The following is a 19,149-nucleotide window of genomic DNA, read 5'->3' as shown; positions in this document are numbered from 1 at the left end:
GGCAACTTTTTGTAGTCAAAAAATACAACCTTATCAAAAAAGTGAATCGCACCGCCGGATGTCGGGCTTTATCCTGAAAAAGTACTTCCGTTAATTCAGATTAATAATTAATAATGAACGAAATGGAAAGATGACTTTGCTTCGTCCTGATTGGTCGGTGAGTAATGTAAGGTGAATCCTCCTTTGAAACATTATCTTACTGCTGCCAAGCTTCATGTATAAATCATTGCTATTCTTGTTGGGGTCAGCTAGATGTGTTTGCTCGGCCAGATTATAACTTGATTGCCTCCATTGGTAATGATCCGCATTAGCTCCATTATTGGAAACTATAAAACTCAGCAGAGAATGAACTCAATCTTGTTAATATCAATTTCCTTAATGTTGAAAGCACTGAGGTAGATATCTAAGGGGAGATGTAGCGGAGAGACGTAGAGGGAAGGGAAAAGAGATGTTCTGATGCACTGCAGCAAAGCGAATGACTGTCTAATCTGACACCTAGCACTCATGGCTAATGTGTTGGTAGGGCATAAGTGGATCATTTCTGCCCTTAGAAAATGTTCCCTGGTGCAGCTTGAAAGATACAGACTAAAATAATCCCTGTGCCTTTTTGCTGAACTGTGCCCCTTGTTCTTTTACTGTTCCTGTAATATTTTCTCTGTCTCCAGTTTTATTGATTTTGGATTACAGTTGTTCTATATTTCCCTGTATCCCATGTTTTGGTACAGAAAGACACCTCACAATGCTGCCTAGTGTAGGTTTCCAGCTCATCAAGACCAATGGCTGTTTATAGTCCTGTTTTTGATTGGTTGAGTGTCAAAACTAATTTCTTAAACCTGCCTTGTTCAGCAATCAATGGGAAGTGTGTTTTATATAAGAAATGTCCAAGCAGGAGGTGGGAGGAGCACAGATATGCATCACATCTTTGCTCTGTCATGGCTAAAGAAAAGTGCGTGGCTGGGTGGAGCTTGTTAGAGGGTTAGGTAACCCTGCTTGCCCGCAGTGGCGCAAACGTCATAATGTGCCTCTTTCATACTCTACAAGGTCGAGATAAACGAACCACTATCTTTTAACTATTTATAGAGCCTGAGCTGTGCCGTGAAGGTTGAAGTACAGGAGACCAGCCAACTTATTCTCCTCATGAAACTGCTTTGACTTTGGAGTGAAGCTAGAGTGAATGCTTCATAAAGAGTGTGACTCACCTAATGCATGCTTTCATATGCAATTGTTGGACCGATACATCATTTTGGAAACGGTAACCACTCCTTTTAGTATTTGCGGGACTAATCACATATAGGAGGCGAGAGCCAACATGGAGGCGATACTGCAACTATTACCAGCGGATGGTGGAAATGACAGGGTGGAATTCAGCATTCCCGTGTCCCCACTCACCACAATTGATGAGTTTATTTATCTCTCCCTGGCATGCCTTTTGCCTTTTGCCTTTTTGCCCCTCTGTTGCTATGAAAATAAATAGCCTCCGTAAAATGGAGAAATCACGCCCTGAAAAAAATCTGTCTTTACAATACCACAGAGGCGTATTTATTTCATCTTAAAGGGGATGTTTGAGGTCACCCTCCAGTCCTTCCCCAGTGACATTTTCCGACTTGACATTCTGTGACATTTCCAGTTAAATATTGCTGATATTCCTGCAGAGGAATTAAAAGCAAGTTTAAAAGGGACAGCAGCATTAAAGCTTTTTCTCCTTCTCTATCCTCCTTCCCTCCCTTCTTCTATCTCACACTTTCTGTGTCTTCATCACGAATACTCTGTTTCCCTCCTCTTCATGCAGCAACACAGGCTTACATGCACTATCTGCTAAGTGTGGTTGACTTGCATCCCCAGGTATTAGAAGAAGTCTTTTTAATCCAAAAGGATTACCAAAAATTCTATCACCCAGAATATACAGGAGACAGACACGTGTGTGACTGTAGACAGCTTATGGTGCTATTTTAAGCAAAAATTCAAAGATTAAGATGCAGTAACATACCTACAAGTGTCCTACATGGCTGTATGTAAAAATGGATCAGATGAAGAATATACCTTTACTCATTTGTGCCACAGTAAATATAATTTATTTGCATTTATGTCATGTAAGCCCACAAGATATCTCACTTTATGAAACTTAGCCTCGTTGTAACGTGTTTACAAATTAAGAGTTTTTCATACTATGTAAATGTCATAACTACCTTCTCATTGTTACTATTTACACAAAATACCTGCCCGTTGTATACGCGTAGCTAACTGAACTAGCTAGCTTGACTGCTAGCTAAAAAGGCTGTTTAATAACGATGTAAACTAAGTAAATTACTTTTCAATTTCCCCCAAAATAACACAATATAGTCTAATACTACCAACTGAAACACACTGTATGGCATATTTAAATAATACATACATTTACAACAACAAAGGTATGCAGTTGAGTTTAATATATCATCTTTTTAATCATGCTAGTCATGCTGCAGTGACCAAGGTGGTAAGCGTACCTCCTATTGGGAGAATCTTAGGCTAACAAGCTATCACCCGCCGATAGCATGCCTTTGACTCCCATTCATTTTGGCGTTGCTTTGACAGCGAATAACTTCACATCTGAAGTGTTTAAAGACTCTATTTTCCATTGTTTGTTAAAAAAAAAACACGATAATGTATAATCCATTAAATGTATCTCACATTAGGGCTCCATAACAGACATTTTTGTAAAAATAGGTTGTAGCATACCCTCCAAAAGATGGTCTGACACTTGAACTGATGATTTTAGATGTATTGGAAATCCCAAAACCAACGTAAGAGCTGGTTACAAAAAGAAACAAACACAAACAATAAACGCATTAGCTACCTTACCATATAGATTCAGAGCATCAGCATAGTTTAGTACTAGCTCACAAGTCCGGCAATAGCCTATTAAACAAACAGCTAGAAACTACAGTTGTTCAAAACTACTTTAAAACACCACCAACATATAATGTAGATGTTGGTGTAGGTTAGTATTTATCATAATACTGTAAAATGTTTACAGTATTATGATAAATACTAACCTTGTGCCTCTTTGAAGGGTCGCTAAAACATTATATATTTAACTGTCTGCCCGTTACTGTTTCTCCTTTTTCCGTTACATACAGCAGGAAACTAGTTAAGGTGCCAGCGGGTGACTTTCAAAATAACCCTTTATTTAGAACAGGAAATAAGACACAACAAGGCTATTTCTGCTATTGAGCTTAAACATTAACTGGGTTATTTACGTAGGTTAATGATTGTGTCATAACCACGCTAATTTCTGTTGCACTGTAGATAAATTACCGTTTTGTCAGGAAATACTTGCACAGCGACGCTCAACCATCACCGGAAAAGTGCTTCTGAATAACTTCACTGGTCACCGTCGAAGTCTATGATGTTGCTGTGTCCATTTCTTATACTGTCTATGACGGTGACTTATTATTATTATGACTGTTAACAGTTGATTGCTTGTGATTGAATGCCCCTGGAGATGTTTCCTAGCAACTGATTTATACAATACCAAAGTCTAGCTAAAGTCGAGGCATTTCTCAAGTTTAAATAGGGCAACCTGAATTAGTTAATCACTACTTTGAAACTAACTTGTAGCTACTTAAAGTAAGTACTAAAATACACAAACGTGTGGGTGGAGCAACATGTTTCAGTGGCAAAAAGAATCAGCACAGTTCGTCAGTCCCTGTAATTAAAAGTGCAACGCTAATCAATGTTGACAATCACTTGTCAACCAGAAGTATTTTATTTCATTGCCTAACAGGGTTGCATGATTTAGTTTTACATACATCCGTAGGACCTCTGTTCTTAGTGGCAATGTTTTGTGCATACAAGAACCTTTAAGTGTTTCCCTATTGATTCATTAGTCCATTAGCTCTAATACACCACAGGACCCCTAAAAGCTAGTACTGACGTACTATCAACTGTCATCAATTTAGTGTTACAAAGCACCTTCTTAGTTTGTCATTGTGATTCACGTTCTTTCCCACACTAATAAGATGAGAGCATAAAACTGCTTCTATTGTTAGAAAGTGAAGTTTGTATGTCATCAATATATAATGTGTTTAAGTATCTTACTCTAGCAAAGCACTACTCCACATAGTTTATCCGTTATGTAAAGTGTTCTTCTTACACTTTGTTTGGGTCGGTATTATGACTGTTTATAAAAAGAATTTAATAAATATCACACTTTCGTTCTTAGCCCTGTATTTAACCCTTATGTTGTCCTTGGGTCAAATTGACCCGTTTTCAGTTTTTAAAAAATTGTCATGAAAATGTCATTAAACATTAAAAATATCAAAAACCTTTGGAAAAAAACATTAAAAAGCGCCCACAACATTTAAAAAGCGATAATAATTCTGAAAAAACGCTTTGCTTTTTCATGGTTGACGGGAAGACAACACAAGGGTTAAACAAGCTGAATCAAGGAAATGTGAAGTAACACATTTTGCCATGAACCTAAAACAATGAGCTGAAAAATGTTGATATGCTTCGTAGAACGAAGTTGAATGATAAGTGTGTATCTGGGAGCTTTCACTACGAGCGCCCTCTTTCACATTACAGACTCTTATCAGAACCTTTCTTAATATAAAATATTGATTAGAGCCATTTTAAAGAATACGTTGTATTTGGGTATTTTTATGAAACACACTTTTTTTCCACATTGAGGCCCGACCCTCCCCTGTGGTGTTTGTCATTGTGCTCTCTCTTTTTGTCCTTGGTGGCAGAGCCAGGCTCTGTATCCAGCTCGAACTGATTCATGTGCCACGTCTCCACTCACCGCACATCATCCACACTCATAACATATCTCTGTAAATAATCCATGATAAATATGGTACTACACCCACCTATAAATCATTGTCATTAGAGCCCTTGGGAATTCATTTTCCAAAGCAATTGCCAACAAGATAATGATCAGCGCCTAGGGTTGCTGAGCAAAACCAGAAATGCAAAGAATTTCAAGGCCCTTAAATAGTTCCTTTAATCAGAATTCCCACTTTGTTAACCCGTTGTTCTAGTCTGCACAGTCCAACATTTGAACATTTGGACGGAACCACAGAATCCGATCTGCATCCGAGATAGTAATTGATTGTAATCAAAATGTAAAGTAAGCCTTTGCCATCTCACTAATGGATTTAATAGTTTATTTGACTGGAGAGGTGAATCAATCTTAAAATATTGACCACGGGATCCTGAAGGATTAAGGATGGGCCGAGGGTCGCAGGGCAGAGCAGCGGGTTTGCTGCCAGAAGGCTAGTGCTTGGATAAAGTCCTCGGTTCTAAGCAGTTTAGCATATTGAATGGAAATTAACCTTCGTCTGATGAAGAGCCTTAGACAAGCAAATCCTCTTCCATTTGTTATTTCCTTCTTTAGTCCAGGAATGACAGAATTACTAAAGACACTGTTTACAAAAGGCAAAGACAAAATAATTTCAATAAATTAAGGGGAACTTTTTCTACACTCTCCCTAACAGACTTTATTATATTGTGTATAGATTTCAATGCAGACACGCAAAATCCAAGTGTTTACATCCTAACTGTGGCTGAATAAAGGGCTGCCCATTATATTGATGTGTGCTCCCGGCTCCACCGTGAATATTTCTTTGAGGATAATGCAGCATCAAGCGCTCATGATATTGACATTGCAAGATGATGGAGGGTCTCTGCAGTAGTCCTCAATGGAGCACAAACATTAACTTCTCTTGCAGCCAGTGTCAGAACCAATCAATGCCACAATAATAACACAAAAAGAATAAAGTATAGATTATGAGCACCCTGTCTTCAGCTTGCATCAGTGAGTCTATACGCTGTGCCTTATTTTCTCACTAAATGGAGATAAACCACCAACCTATCTATTTACATGCTGTTGACGCTGGCACCCGACCATGCAATCAACACAGAGCATTCGCTTCAGTTTGCAAAATTAGGAGTGAAATTTTTGATTGTGCCATTAAAGAGGGCCCTCATTAGGACTTGGCAAGGACAATTTGCATGCTCTATTCCACAGAATCTGAATGAGGCTCCAATCAATTATACTCATTATCCAGGCAACTGATTGGTATGTGGTCAGACCCGCCCTCTGCCGAGGTAGGGCCTTGGTAACCGGGCAGGCTAACAACACACACGCACACGCACGCGCACACACACGCGCACACACACACACACACACACACACACGATATAATAAAATAAAGAGAAAAAAAAACTTAACTTCAACAGCTGGTCCTTTTCTTCCATGTGTGCAAACATGTTTCCCCCAGAACAAACACGTAACAGTGAAACAGTGCGTGTGTAATGCATGATGACGATGCTATACCAAGTTAATTAGCTGTTCAAAGCATCTTAAGTGGAGTTTCTTTGTTTTGTCGTTCCTCAGCTGCAATCATGGGCATCTGTAATTGTGTTGATACATCCAGGGCTTATATTCATATTTAAACTGATAGAGACCCATTTACACCCTTCTTTAAAACCATTGATATGAGAAGGGTCAGGCCAGTATAGCTTGATTTATTGTAACGCCAATAGGATAATATTGAGATATATCTATATATAGATATATATCAGGAAATATATATATATTCAGGAGAGTTGAATATAGGAGAATTATCTTTTGTATTACACATTTTCTGAAATGTTATCTTTTAATATGTAAATGAGGCATTAGCTTATCAAATATGTCCCACTTTGCGAGCAACTCCAGACCAGAAATCTGAACGTTGAATGAAGCCATGTGCAAAATTCTTGTTTTATTTTCTTGATATATAATAGTCAGGTTTTATACTTTCAACAACCAAAGAAATTCTATTTATTCATGTCTTTATACATAATAAGAATAAAATGTTCTATATATCCGGCTATAAATGATATATGAACAAACCCCTAAAAACAGTATGGATAGGATTGAAACTGGGAAGTTTGATGCATGTAAGCGCTACTACTGAAGTGGAGGTTTTTGGCTTAGAGTCTGAGGAAAAACTCATGTCGAGAAAAACATAAATGTATTGTAATACATCATAAATTTTACAAATATGTAGATAAGACATTCTACATAGGATTATCTGATGCTAACTTTTGGTGAATTTAAGAGAAATTTACAGATGCAAATAGATAAAGTGTAGGGAAATAAACACGTATATATATATATATATATATATATATATATATATATATATATATATTCTTATTGAACATACTTTAGTTTGAATCTTTTGTACCTGGTGAGAAATTAATACCATAATTAGAAGACATTGTTGCTCTAAGTTAATAGTGTTACATTATTATTCATAATGTAAGACCAAACTCTTTAAACTGTAAAAAGAAAAATCAATAACTATAACTTTGTTGTGCCAGTTAATGTGATCTTCTCCTACATCATGCCCTACAGTGAAGCTATTGTTGTCATAACTGCCATCAATAATCAGTGCCATAATCTCATTGGCCACGTGTTGTTGAGGTCAACATATTTGCGGCCAGAATGTAATTTAGTTAAACTTTGGCTGCGGAACCAGGTGGTAGCCGTTGGAAGTAATGTCCTTGCTCTGTGGTGTTGTAGTTGCACTTTTGGTGTGAAAGACGAGATTCGCAGCAGTGGCTATATGACATTGAATTACTGTTGGCCGGAGAACTGAATGTGCTGAATTGAGACAACCCTGATGAAGGTCAAATGCCGTGAACAGCAGTGACAATAGTAGCTCGATAATACAGTTCATGTCTTTAATGTGATATTACTATTTTTTATCAGTGGGCTTATCAGAGAATCTCATAGCAATGATGTACTGTAACTGCTGGCAGCTGCTGGCAAATGGTAAAAAGGTTGCTCCCACCCACACACTGTATCTGTACAGGTTTAAATATTAATAATCATGTAAGTGACCTGTGTTTGTCTGAGTTTCTGTAGCTTCTCTGAGGAATCCCTCAGTGAGCCTCCCCTCATAGCCAGAAGTAGTGCTTGCGAACATGGTGCCCACCGACACTTTGCCAACTCGAGGAATGCCTTGGCGGTTCAGAGACAAGGTTTCCTTGGCCCTGTGGTAGCCTAACCACACTTCTTCTCTGCCACCGGCTCAGCAAGGCTGCAGGGCAATGCTTGCTCTCATGAGAGATCATGCTGCTATTGGCAGGTTAAATGACTGGACAACAGCCAAATGCACGATAGCCCGCCACAAATCAGCTCGCCCCTCTGGCAAATAAGCTTCTGAAGAGAGACACGGTCAGGGACGGAGGCAGCATTTTTAGTGTTTGTGGGAGAAAAACAAAACAAGGTGGCCTCAGTAATCAATCCTGGATTAACCTCTCTCATCAGAGAGATATTTGCAGCCTCAGTTTAATCTACCGCTGCTCATATTTTGTGCATTAAACCACAAATATCACAATTGCTTCGCCTATTTGCGCTCGTCCATAGAGAGTTGTTCCTGTTGACAGAGCTATTAGTCTGAGAGATACCACAAAATTCATCATAGTCACCCTGCGGTTGTTTCACAAATTCATCATTTCATTACTTTTCCACAGAGGGTGGCGGTGGGGAGGGGGCTGGTGGAGACACCATGTTTGTGATAACATCAAACTCCCAGAAGAAAACAAAACACTGTGGGGCTGGTAGGCTGCTAGAATGTGGCGTTAAAATAAAATCTCCGGTAATTGCCAAAACAAGGGCAGGAATTAATATTTAAATTCATGAGTGCTTGGTTAGAGGGCCTAAAAAGGTTTTCATTATATCTTGATCAGAAAGCCATTTATCTCAAGGCTCTAAATGATTCTGGCCCTCTAATCTGTCGGACAGATAATTAATATCTGCTTATTGAGTAAATGGAAGTCATTATCTTGATTTCCTTCAGATTATTTATCTGTCCGATGCTTCACAGTGAGGACACTTTATGGTTTGGGCCACTTTAACTCGGCAGGTATTGATTACAGTCAGGGCTGTTAGGCTTTTTGGATATAATCAGCTGCAAGGACAAGGTGCTCTCTGTCAATAAAAACAGAATACACAAACACCATTCAACCACAACAGGATGACATATACAGTATATTGTGTGTATATACGTGTATTTACATGTATGTGTATATATGTGTATGTGTATATATACGTATGTACAGTATGTGTATTTATATATATACAGTATGTGTATGTATATATGTGTGTGTGTGTGTGTATATATGCATATGTTTACATATATGTGTGTGTGTGTGTGTGTGTATCTGGACAGATTTAACTTAACGCCAGTCTGAAGTCTAAAGCTATTCCTTCTCTTCTTGTAAACATGCATCACAATCACTTTTCTTCTATTACAAAGCCCCCACATCACTACAAAGCCCACTCTCACATGTAGATCACAACTCAGCACACATCAGAACAAGAAACCATGGCAACCAACATACATATGTTGATTGCTACATTCACTGACTTCCTAGGGGCAGGTAACAGTATACACAGACACAAAAGAGAGGCTGTATTTTTGGAAATGTTTTTAGAAATAATGTTTTAATCACTGATTTCCATTTCTCACCTTTACATAATAAATGCAGCTATGGCCAACTGGTATTTCGCTACTCACACTCTAAATGTCACACACTGATGTGCATGAATGGTCGCTGATTCAAATAATTTTGGGCAACTTTTAAGCTGATAATGATTGAAACACTGCATAACAAATGTAATTGGCCACTTCCAGTGAACATGAATATACTGCTAAATTGTCTTTTTGTTTTGTTCTACAGGGCTGTTTAGAAAAAGAGGGCGAAGATCTGATCCTGGGTCCTTCATCGGCTTCATCTGTAAAGCAGGTCAAAGTCACAGGTTAGTGCCGGCAAAAGCCAGCAAGAGGTAATTTTTCGGGGGAAATTGGGATCACCTCAACCCAAAAGATCAACAGAACAACTGAGAAAACAAAGTGTATGTCCCCTGCCTTGTTGTGACAATACTGCAACATCCCATTTAGAGGGTAAGGTATTTTTTCCCTCCCACTCTGATTTTGCTAGAATAAAAAAAAAAAGTCTTCTCAAGCCAAACATTGACTAGGGTAGTTTAAACGTGTAATACTATCTGAGAGGAGCAGCAGCGACTCTCTATCTACGTCCTGCTGTGAGCCCTCGGGGGGTGAGTGGGGTCTGTGGTGCTTATCTCCCAAGTGGACATCCAGCCAGAGAGACTGCCTCGGCCCGGCGGGCCCCGCATGCTGGCAAGCCTCTGGTCAGGTGCCTTGGCTCGGCTGCTTCGTGTCGCCTGGCTCAGCGGGGGGGTGCTTGCTGACAGGGTTTTCCCCCTGCATGGCAGAGGCAGGGCTGGAAATAAAAGCACTGTGACTTCTCATCTAATGGACCGAGGCATTACAATGAGATTGTGCAACTGATGGTGTTGTTCACACTTGTGTGTGCGAAGTCAAGCAAACATACAGTTGGTGGCTGGCAGGGTTGCGTGGGTTGTTCATGCCGCAGGCTTAAATTTAAACCCACTGAACAGTTTTAGCCAGCCATCGTAGCCTAACTCCTTTATCCCGCATCTATCCTACATTAATGCTGGAGACCATTCTTTGGTGGATTCGTGTAACCTGTAGTCCATGCAACATTGAATGACAATTCCAAACCTGTCTGGGAGTTTTTTTCTGCCAGTTAATAATCTCTGTCTTGTCTGCAAAAGTCAAAACCCAAATTAGAATACAGATTTCTAATAATTCTGTCTATATAAAAGAGATGGCTGTGAGAGAGAGCGAGATTGATGAAAATGCTATGGAGAGATCTCTGTGTCTATTTACAAAGCAGATGCATGGCTTGTGTAATGTTGGAGCTGTCTGTCCTGTCGACCAGGCCCCTCAGGGACAAAAGGTGCTGCGGGTTGGTAGAGATGGAGGGCGACACTTGCTAGAGACTGACAGGAAGCTTTATTTTTGAAATCTGTCACTCACCCGCACTAGACCTTCCCTCTATGTTCGGAGAGCTGTCACGCCACAGTTTGCCTCTCAAATCGTCTTCGTCCCACCACCGCCTCCCGCTTGTTGCGTAACCTGCCACGCCTACCACAAAAACCCAACACAAACCCAAGGCCTTACACACACACACACACACACACACATCCGGAGTAACACGGCTGGAATGAGATCTAACAGCTTTGAATGCGTGCAGCTAAAGGCGCTATAGAATATATGGGTGAATGAGTTCCATTGCGATGATAATACTGATCATACAGTGCTGGAGTCCAAAGCAATTTCCTCCTCTCTCCCCAGCACCTCGGCCTCGGTATCGGACATAACATCCTGAGACGGCGGAGATTGGTGGCCAGGATGCTGAATTTTTCATGAGGCAGGAAAGGTTAGATAAGATCCTCCCACATATTGGAGATAGTGCACTTACAGATCTGTATTTAGAGCTGAATGGTAAAAGAAAATCATTTTGAATAGCTCAGATCTCGAATGTGACCCTTTTGCAAAAAGAACGCTCAATGAAATGCTTCTGGGAGTGTCAAAACAGGTACTGAAGTGGCTCATGTGAGACAAAGTGTTTTCAACCTGCCATGATGGCTTGCATTGTGTTACTTAGGCAGACTCATGACTCATGAAATAATAAATTAAGTGAAGATAAACCGTTTTTCCTAATTTGAGTTGTGGATGTGTCACGCCTTACATCCTAAATACTGCACGTTGCTTAATCACAGTGAATGCTGTTTGCAAAGCATGAAGCTAAAATTAATGGATACCAAAACCTTGGATACTTAATATTTCTGTCAAATTATTTGACGGATTAAGTGTTTCTTTATCTACAAATTGCATTAGGTTACTTTGCAATTCCAACAGAAAGGAAATGTGCCTTTTAGTAAAAAAACAAAAAAACACAATAATTAGCTGCTTAGAGAAAGATGACTCATATTGCACAGAAGTAAGTGTAAGTATGTACAGTATAAAATATCTACAAAATACTAAAACGCACAATGTTATTGTATAAGTACTACCATTGTTCAAGCAATTGAAGGTGCTTGATTATGAATTTAACTTTCATTTTGACTATATTGCGGGGGCAAAGCTTTGCTGTCCAAATGTAATGATTTATTTTCATTTTAAAAACTTGTTACTCAGCCTCGCATTTCATTTGATTTCATTTTGATTAGGTGTATTTTACTTTATGATTATCTATAATATACCAGCCAGTGTGGGAACAGGACTATTGCGTGCGAAGGTTTCTGTTTTTCATCATGTTTGATGATAGTTAATGTGTTACTTTTCAAACAAAAGCATCCCCATGGCGATACTCAAGATGTTTTCTGGGGGGGTTTCTTAGCCTGTTAGATTACAGGCTAAGAAACGACCGCAGAGCCACACTTGGAGGAGTCCAACACAGAGATGGGAGTTGAATGGAGGGATGCTTGATGGTAGGCCTTGTAAATGCTCCCCTGGGTTCTCTCCCTTCAGAGACATCTACAAAGATTTCCATAATCACAGAATAGCCCAGTGACTGTCAGACGCAAAGCCCAGATATAGCAGACATGTTATAGCTCTTAGTCGTAAAGGTCAGCAGCTGCTCCTCAAACACAGAGAACGAGCCACGCTGCCATTTGCAGTTTTCATCTACAGGTTGTGGTCTCTTCTTGGCAGGGATACGCTTTTTTCATTCATAATCCAGAGGAGTTTGAATGGTGTTTTTCAGCAGTATATAGATCTGTTTTTACCAGGCAGTAATTTATTGCAATTTGTTGAGATTTTCCTTTGACCCTGACCATTTAAACCCAGTGGTGGAAGAAGTATTCGGATCTTTTACTTAAGTAAAAGTACCAATACCACACTGGAAAAAAAATAAATAAAAGTCCTGCATTGAAAATGTTACTTAAATAAAAGTACTGTATGTACATATCATCAGGAAAATATACTTACTTAATATACTTAAATGTATTAAAAGTAGAAGTACTCAGATTTTAGAAACTGGAAACAATCCAAACAGTTCTGTCAATTAACAAAGTGTTTAATCGGCCAATCATTTCAGCTGGACTTGTAGACCTGTACGTTGTTGGGTATTTTAGTTTATAATAAAACATTGTATTTGATAGACTACATGTGTTTTGTGTAACAAAAATTTATTTGGAAAGTAACTAAAGCTGTCAGATGAATGTAGTGAAGTGGAAAATACAACATTTCCCTCCAGAAATGTAGTGGAGTAGAAGTAGAAAGTGGCATGCAAAGAAACGACTCAAGTAAGGTAAAATTGCAACAAGTACAGTACTTGAGTTAATGTACTTAGTTACATTCCAAACAACCACATTTTTTCCTTGCAGGCATAGAATAGCCCACCTAATCGACTCAACTCAACTGAACCCCTCACCGCCTACCCGCAGGGCGGCCCTTTAATTGAGGACATGTTTTGACATGCAGGTCTGCACTCAATTAAGGTTGCATGACACCAGCAATATTCAAAAAATGGCAGTCCATTTGTGTTAAACTCTGCTTGTTGAGCTGACCATTAACTGACTATGACTCACCACTTGTTTGGCGGCTACAATGACTCTTTTGCAAATAATGATTAAATTACTTTTATTGGAGTGAGCCTTTTATGTTGCAGGATCTAAATGACCTTTGAGTGCTTTTCCGAGTTGAAGAGTTGTCAAAGCATAATGTGGGAGGGTGAGTTGATGGGTATGTCATTTATGGGGATGCTAGGAATTTGCTTTCACATTGGTGGCAGCGGGAAATTCTGTAAATTCCAAACTTTATGAAATCCTTTATTCACAAGAAATGGGTTTTCTGACAGCCCATTGGTAAGCAAAATACGTGTTTCCTTTTTAATCATTCTTTTGTACATTCAGGTTGAATAGAAAATCTTCTTCATGTCATTTTCTGCCCACAAAGCCTGTTACTTAAGCTCATTGTAGCTTATTAGGGATCCCTTTGATAATGGTTGCAACTGCCAGATCGATGTCTGGTGAATATCCCAGAAGTGCAGGTATTCACCTCCTCTGACACTCAAGGACATGTTCCGTATAAGCAGTCGGGGGAGCTGGACGAGAGGCCACGCAACGCCTTTGATGACCCCTACAAGCATGCTCTGATGCATATGCATGTGTTAGTAGTGTTTTGTACAGTCAGGCGATGTTATTGCACAAATGAGCATTTGTAAACCCAGGACAGACACATGCAGGTCACGTTGTTTTAGTTTTTCCCCGTTCTGCTGAATAAAGTGAGAATAAATCCTTTGTCACAACCAAGGTAGCCTGAGGTTATGAATAAGTCGTATATTAAATGAGGCAAATTTACCATATATTAGTATAACTCAATTTTGCATCCAGTTTCAGGTTGTCAAAATACCCATATTTGCTTTGCTGTGGGGCTATGAAATCTCACATCTAATCGTTTATTGCTTGTTGCTCTTCTTTTTATATTAATCAAAGAAGAATAAACCAAACACTCAGGTATTGGCCACCCCTTTTGCAAGCATTGCCAGTGGTGGATTACATCAGCTGTAGCTAATAAAACAATGTGTCCAAAGGCCAAAATGAAGCTGATGGCTGTTGTCTGATCAATATGCTGTCTGAAAGCCACCTATGCTAAACATCAGTTTTTAGATAAAGAAACGCCAATCTTTGATCATGAGGGGACTGAGTATTTTTCCAGTTCAACAAGACAAACTCAGTGGTGTCTCTTTTTCTAGTGAAACAAGTGTTTGGCAATTTGAAGAATCATAATTTAAACTGTTACTATAATCAGTGGCACAGCATAGAGATAGTTTAAGCAAAAGCTGCAGAATTTGGAGCAAGTAGTGAAAAATGAATCATGCAAAAGCTATTAGGCTGGCCCTAAAAACTGTAGTTAGTCTTCTATTTCCTCCAAAAAAAGGTGATTACAGCTCTCAGTTGAATCTAACCCTAAACTCTTTTATTGTGTTGCTTCTGACATCACTGCACCGGCTTGAAATGGATGAGTGTGTGTGTCGTCTTTCTCGGTGCTATCATAGTGTATACTATTTTAAAAAAAGTACAAATATCATAAATAATTTAGGTTTCCTACTGGCAGTCTCAATATGGTGACTGAAAATGCTAGAAGTGTATTTAAGGTTGGGTATGTTCAGTTTACATTGATTAGGGTATACATTTATTACAGGTTCTCTCTTGTATTTGGACAGAAGAGTCCCTCTTTCGATCACTTTGGCTGCACATGGCCTTCTGAAGAAGTCCCAAGGGGGTAATCACAACATTTCCCTGTGATGCTTGCTTGGCTAAGCAGTTTTAATACACAAATCAATTTTGCATTACCCCCTTCTGGCTGTGAGTGCTCATAGTGTGAGAGCCATGCAAAATTGATGGGCCTTAGCATGCAGATTGCAACCCCAGTGAATCTTAAATCTGGCCAGGCCTTTCTTTAACAAGACAATGTCAGAAGGGTGGGTTGGTTTGTTTTTCTTGTAAAACTGTTGTTCTGCTTTTAGACTTTGGTTGAAAAGAAAGACAGCTGCTCCAGTGGAGAAACAATGTCAAGAGGCACAGCATGAGAAAGTATGATGTGTGAGGGGATGTGTGGAAAAACGGAGAAAGTGAAAAAATTTCCAGTAACCCCGAGTGGCACACTCAAAGACCCAAGCAATATAAAACAAGTATTCCAAAAAGGCAATACACTTCCCTCTTGTCTGTATTAAAGTGTCTTAAATATGATGACCTATATCTTAAGGGCATTTGTTTTTGCCTCAGCAATTACATTATGTCATCTGGAGAGCCGCTCTGTATTTGACTAGCTGATGACTTGACTGCTGAAAGAAATTATAGCGCCCATAATTAGCTTTGGCTATGAAATGAAGCTATCATGGGAAAGAATGAGGAAATTTCACACTTTGGAAATTAGATTTTGCAAGGTGCTGTGTCAATGTCCTTGAGTATAGGCACATCAAAAGCCCTTTTCTTCACTCTCACACAGTCCTTTCTTTGACAAATACGGACAGTAATCTGCAATAAACCGCAAACTGAACAGCAAGGAGGCATTTTGAGGATCTAACAGCCACATTTGTTAGTGTAATACTTGCTTTCAGTGCTAAAATGCAGGAGATCTCTTCATATGCATTGCAGCATTGGTATTCACAAGTCCGTCTTATTCAGCACGGCTTTGACATTTTATAACGAGAAATATTACTTTTGCAAAGTCAAAGTTTTAAATATTTAAATTTTTGCATTGTTAACATTCATGTTTGCTATCTAGCAGTCCCCTTCACTGCCTTTTTTGGTGCACTGCTACACTTCTTACTGCTTTACCGCCACTAATTATCTATCAGCAGGATGGCATGAAACTGGCAGCAGGAATGTGTATTGGGCTTCCTACGAACAAAATTGGGGCCCACAGATAACAACATTGCTCCGAAGCACCACACGGTCAAAAACTCCACAGGGTACATGTTAAGGTACAAAATATGCATCATATTTACATAAACAATTCTACAGGAAAACTATAAAAGTATGATGACCAAAAATATACAGTAGATCATATCAAAATATGTGCTTTATCTAAATTGATGTGTGCGTTGGTCAATTGGTCTTCATCAAAACTACAGATAAAGGTAATATTTGTAGAAAAAAGTACATGATTGTCACTTCACAATGTAAATGTCCGAACATGTCCATGAAAGGAGTGGCAAATGGACAGGAATTATGGAATGTAGAGTGATAAGAAGGCTGTAAATATAGTGTAGTTTATTCCAGTATTGGTCATGTGGACGGTGCAGACTGCTTTAGAGGCATTTAATCTGTCTAAGGCTCGGGCTGTTTGGACAGGGTGCAGTTACAGTAACATACAAACATACACTATGGTGTATAAAGATTTACATCCTTTAGCATGCTGAAGGATGTCATTTTTGGTCTGCACAAATCTAAAAGTGTTGTACCTGACTCCAAAAACAGGCTGCTGTGTTCTACAGTTTCTCTATGGAGAAGGGGGTTTGTTGCCATGACAATAGTAATGTCACTTCAATGGCAGAGATGTTAAGATGGCGGGTGTGTTGCATTTCATATGCAGGTGCTATGCACAGAGGAATAGTAATACAGATAATGAAATCAATTTCCGGTGATTTCTGAAGCAGAGAGCTTGCTGAGAAATAATAAAGGAATTAAATGAGCTAGCGCTAAACATAATCCACCGGTTACCGACGGCTATTTGACTTCAGATTGCTACTTAGCCGGTAGAATTGAAAAAAGACAGACTTTGCTTTCTTTCATTATTCGCTGTGATTCCTTATAAGCTCACTTTTACCTCATGAGCAAAAAGCACAAGGGGCGTCTGCATCTCTTCTCGGCCACATTTGAAAGAATGTGCCGGTTTGAATAGACAGGCAGTTTTTTTGGGAGCTGGGCTGACTGGAAGGAGGCAGGCTTTTACTGTACCCTCAAGACAACAAACTAAAGCGTCTTAAAACCCTGTGCTTAAATAAAGATCTGTAATTGACTCCACCACAGGGATAATGTTTCCTATTTAACTGCATGGTCGACTTGCAGGTCTTATTATTGCTTGTACAGTGGCAAGTAATCTGATCAGTTTGCTGCAGGTCAAAGACAATGATTTTCTTAACATCTGCCTGCTCAATACTAACATGCTTAGCTTGTACTTTCGACCTGTCCGGCCTTGTGAGCAGCAATGTCCCCAGAAAAGCAAGCATCTGTCACAAATTCAATTTTCCATGGAAAGAAAATTCTCTAAAGGCTCGATTGTATGCACTTGTTATTTAATCCGGTGTCGGCTCAAAGCATGACGTCTAGAGACTGGCAACTGGAAAAATAAATATTTTGGCTGGTTTCCAAGTAGACAAAATACATTCTAATCAAACTTGTAGCTGTGTATGACTGTGGACATGGTTGTTTAAATATACTGTAACGAATTTGCTCTTATACAATATTATTTGCTTCAAAGCATTCACCAGCATTCACTTTGCCAAGATCTGTCTTCGCATGTCAGACTGCATGCTTGTTGTTGCTGCAGGGAGTTGTCCCAATTAGATTGCTACACTTCAAGCTAAACCAAAGACTGTCTACTCTGATTTTTTTTGTTGGATGGTTGGTCTTTTAAGAGATATATAGATCAAGTAAATCAAGATAAGAAACTCAACTAGTATCCTTAGTGGATCCTTTACTGCTCATTACTGTAAGATGGAGATAAAGAAAAGCAGATGAGTTAAAAACCTATTCATGTTTTCCTATTAACAATGGATCTGTAGGGATAAACCCCTACGAGTGAAAGGGGGTGGGGACCAAAACAGCTAACCCATTGCTGATTTCCCTTTGCGTCTGCTGTGTAGATTGGCATCTGTTACCAATATAAGTCAGGGTTGTTGTTCACAGCTTTAAATGCAAATTGTGTAATATATCCTATTACAATCATAATGCACGCTGATTTGGTTGTTGATGTTAAAAATAATCGAAAAGATACCTTTTAATACATTGTACGTTGATTGTCTCAAATGATTTGTTACTAAATATTTTAAAAAACATACCTTCCACTCTGAAAATGTGAGCAGAGAATGCAATAGCAATATAATATATAGTGGCCTTTGGAGTGACATCACTAATCTTTTTTTCCTAAAATACTTTCAGATTTTAGCTCTCTTTTTGTTTACACTTTTTGCAACCTATCCTGTAATTTCATTAGCTGTCCCCAAACTTCTTTATCAATGACATACACTAAGACTGTAGTCTGTAGTTTTCTTGTCCCCTCCTCTTTTAAGCTATGTTTGGTGTATCCGGAAATAGCAGAGTGAGAACTATCTCCTTCTTCTCTCAGACTAAATCCTGCAAAGTCCAATTTGGGAGCTGCAATAAATTTAGCTGCCCATTATGAAACACCGACTCATTTGGCTGCAGGTGGCTTGGTCTCCCATCGCTGGACAATCCCATTGATTGGACAGTCCTCTGAACATAATTTCAGATGTGTTGAAAGGGACATTAGCTGCCTTTGCAAGCTGTTCCAGGGAATATTGGTCCTCTACATCAAGTCAAGGAGCCTGTGCAGCCAAGAAACTCTCTCTCAGTCTGCTCAGGGACTGGGAGCCGTTTCACAACAACTTATTGTATGACAGTTGTTTACTGCATACCACATGTCACTTCAAGGTGGGATTAGTGTAGCCATTAAGCAACTGACACTTAATGGTGTGCTTGTATCTGAAATCTTTTCTTCATCATTATTCTATTTTTGTGCATGAGTAATT

At 39.2% G+C, this 19,149-nt stretch overlaps 1 long non-coding RNA gene across 1 annotated transcript in view; it reads left to right on the top strand.

The window, feature by feature from the left end:
* The window catches only part of LOC117934957, an 89,820-nt gene extending 78,494 nt beyond the window's left edge, over positions 1-11,326 (top strand). Inside the window, exons 2-3 of the long non-coding RNA XR_004654633.1 lie at positions 9,718-9,796; positions 11,220-11,326. This is a non-coding gene — a long non-coding RNA (uncharacterized LOC117934957). The remainder of the gene's footprint in view (positions 1-9,717; positions 9,797-11,219) is intronic.
* Positions 11,327-19,149: the final 7,823 nt, after the last annotated feature.

The sequence above is a fragment of the Etheostoma cragini genome, chromosome 19 (assembly GCF_013103735.1).
Source record: "Etheostoma cragini isolate CJK2018 chromosome 19, CSU_Ecrag_1.0, whole genome shotgun sequence".
NCBI classification, from domain to species: domain Eukaryota; kingdom Metazoa; phylum Chordata; class Actinopteri; order Perciformes; family Percidae; genus Etheostoma; species Etheostoma cragini.
Note: the sequence above shows the minus strand (reverse complement) of the source record. Positions and strands in the feature narration are given on the sequence as shown.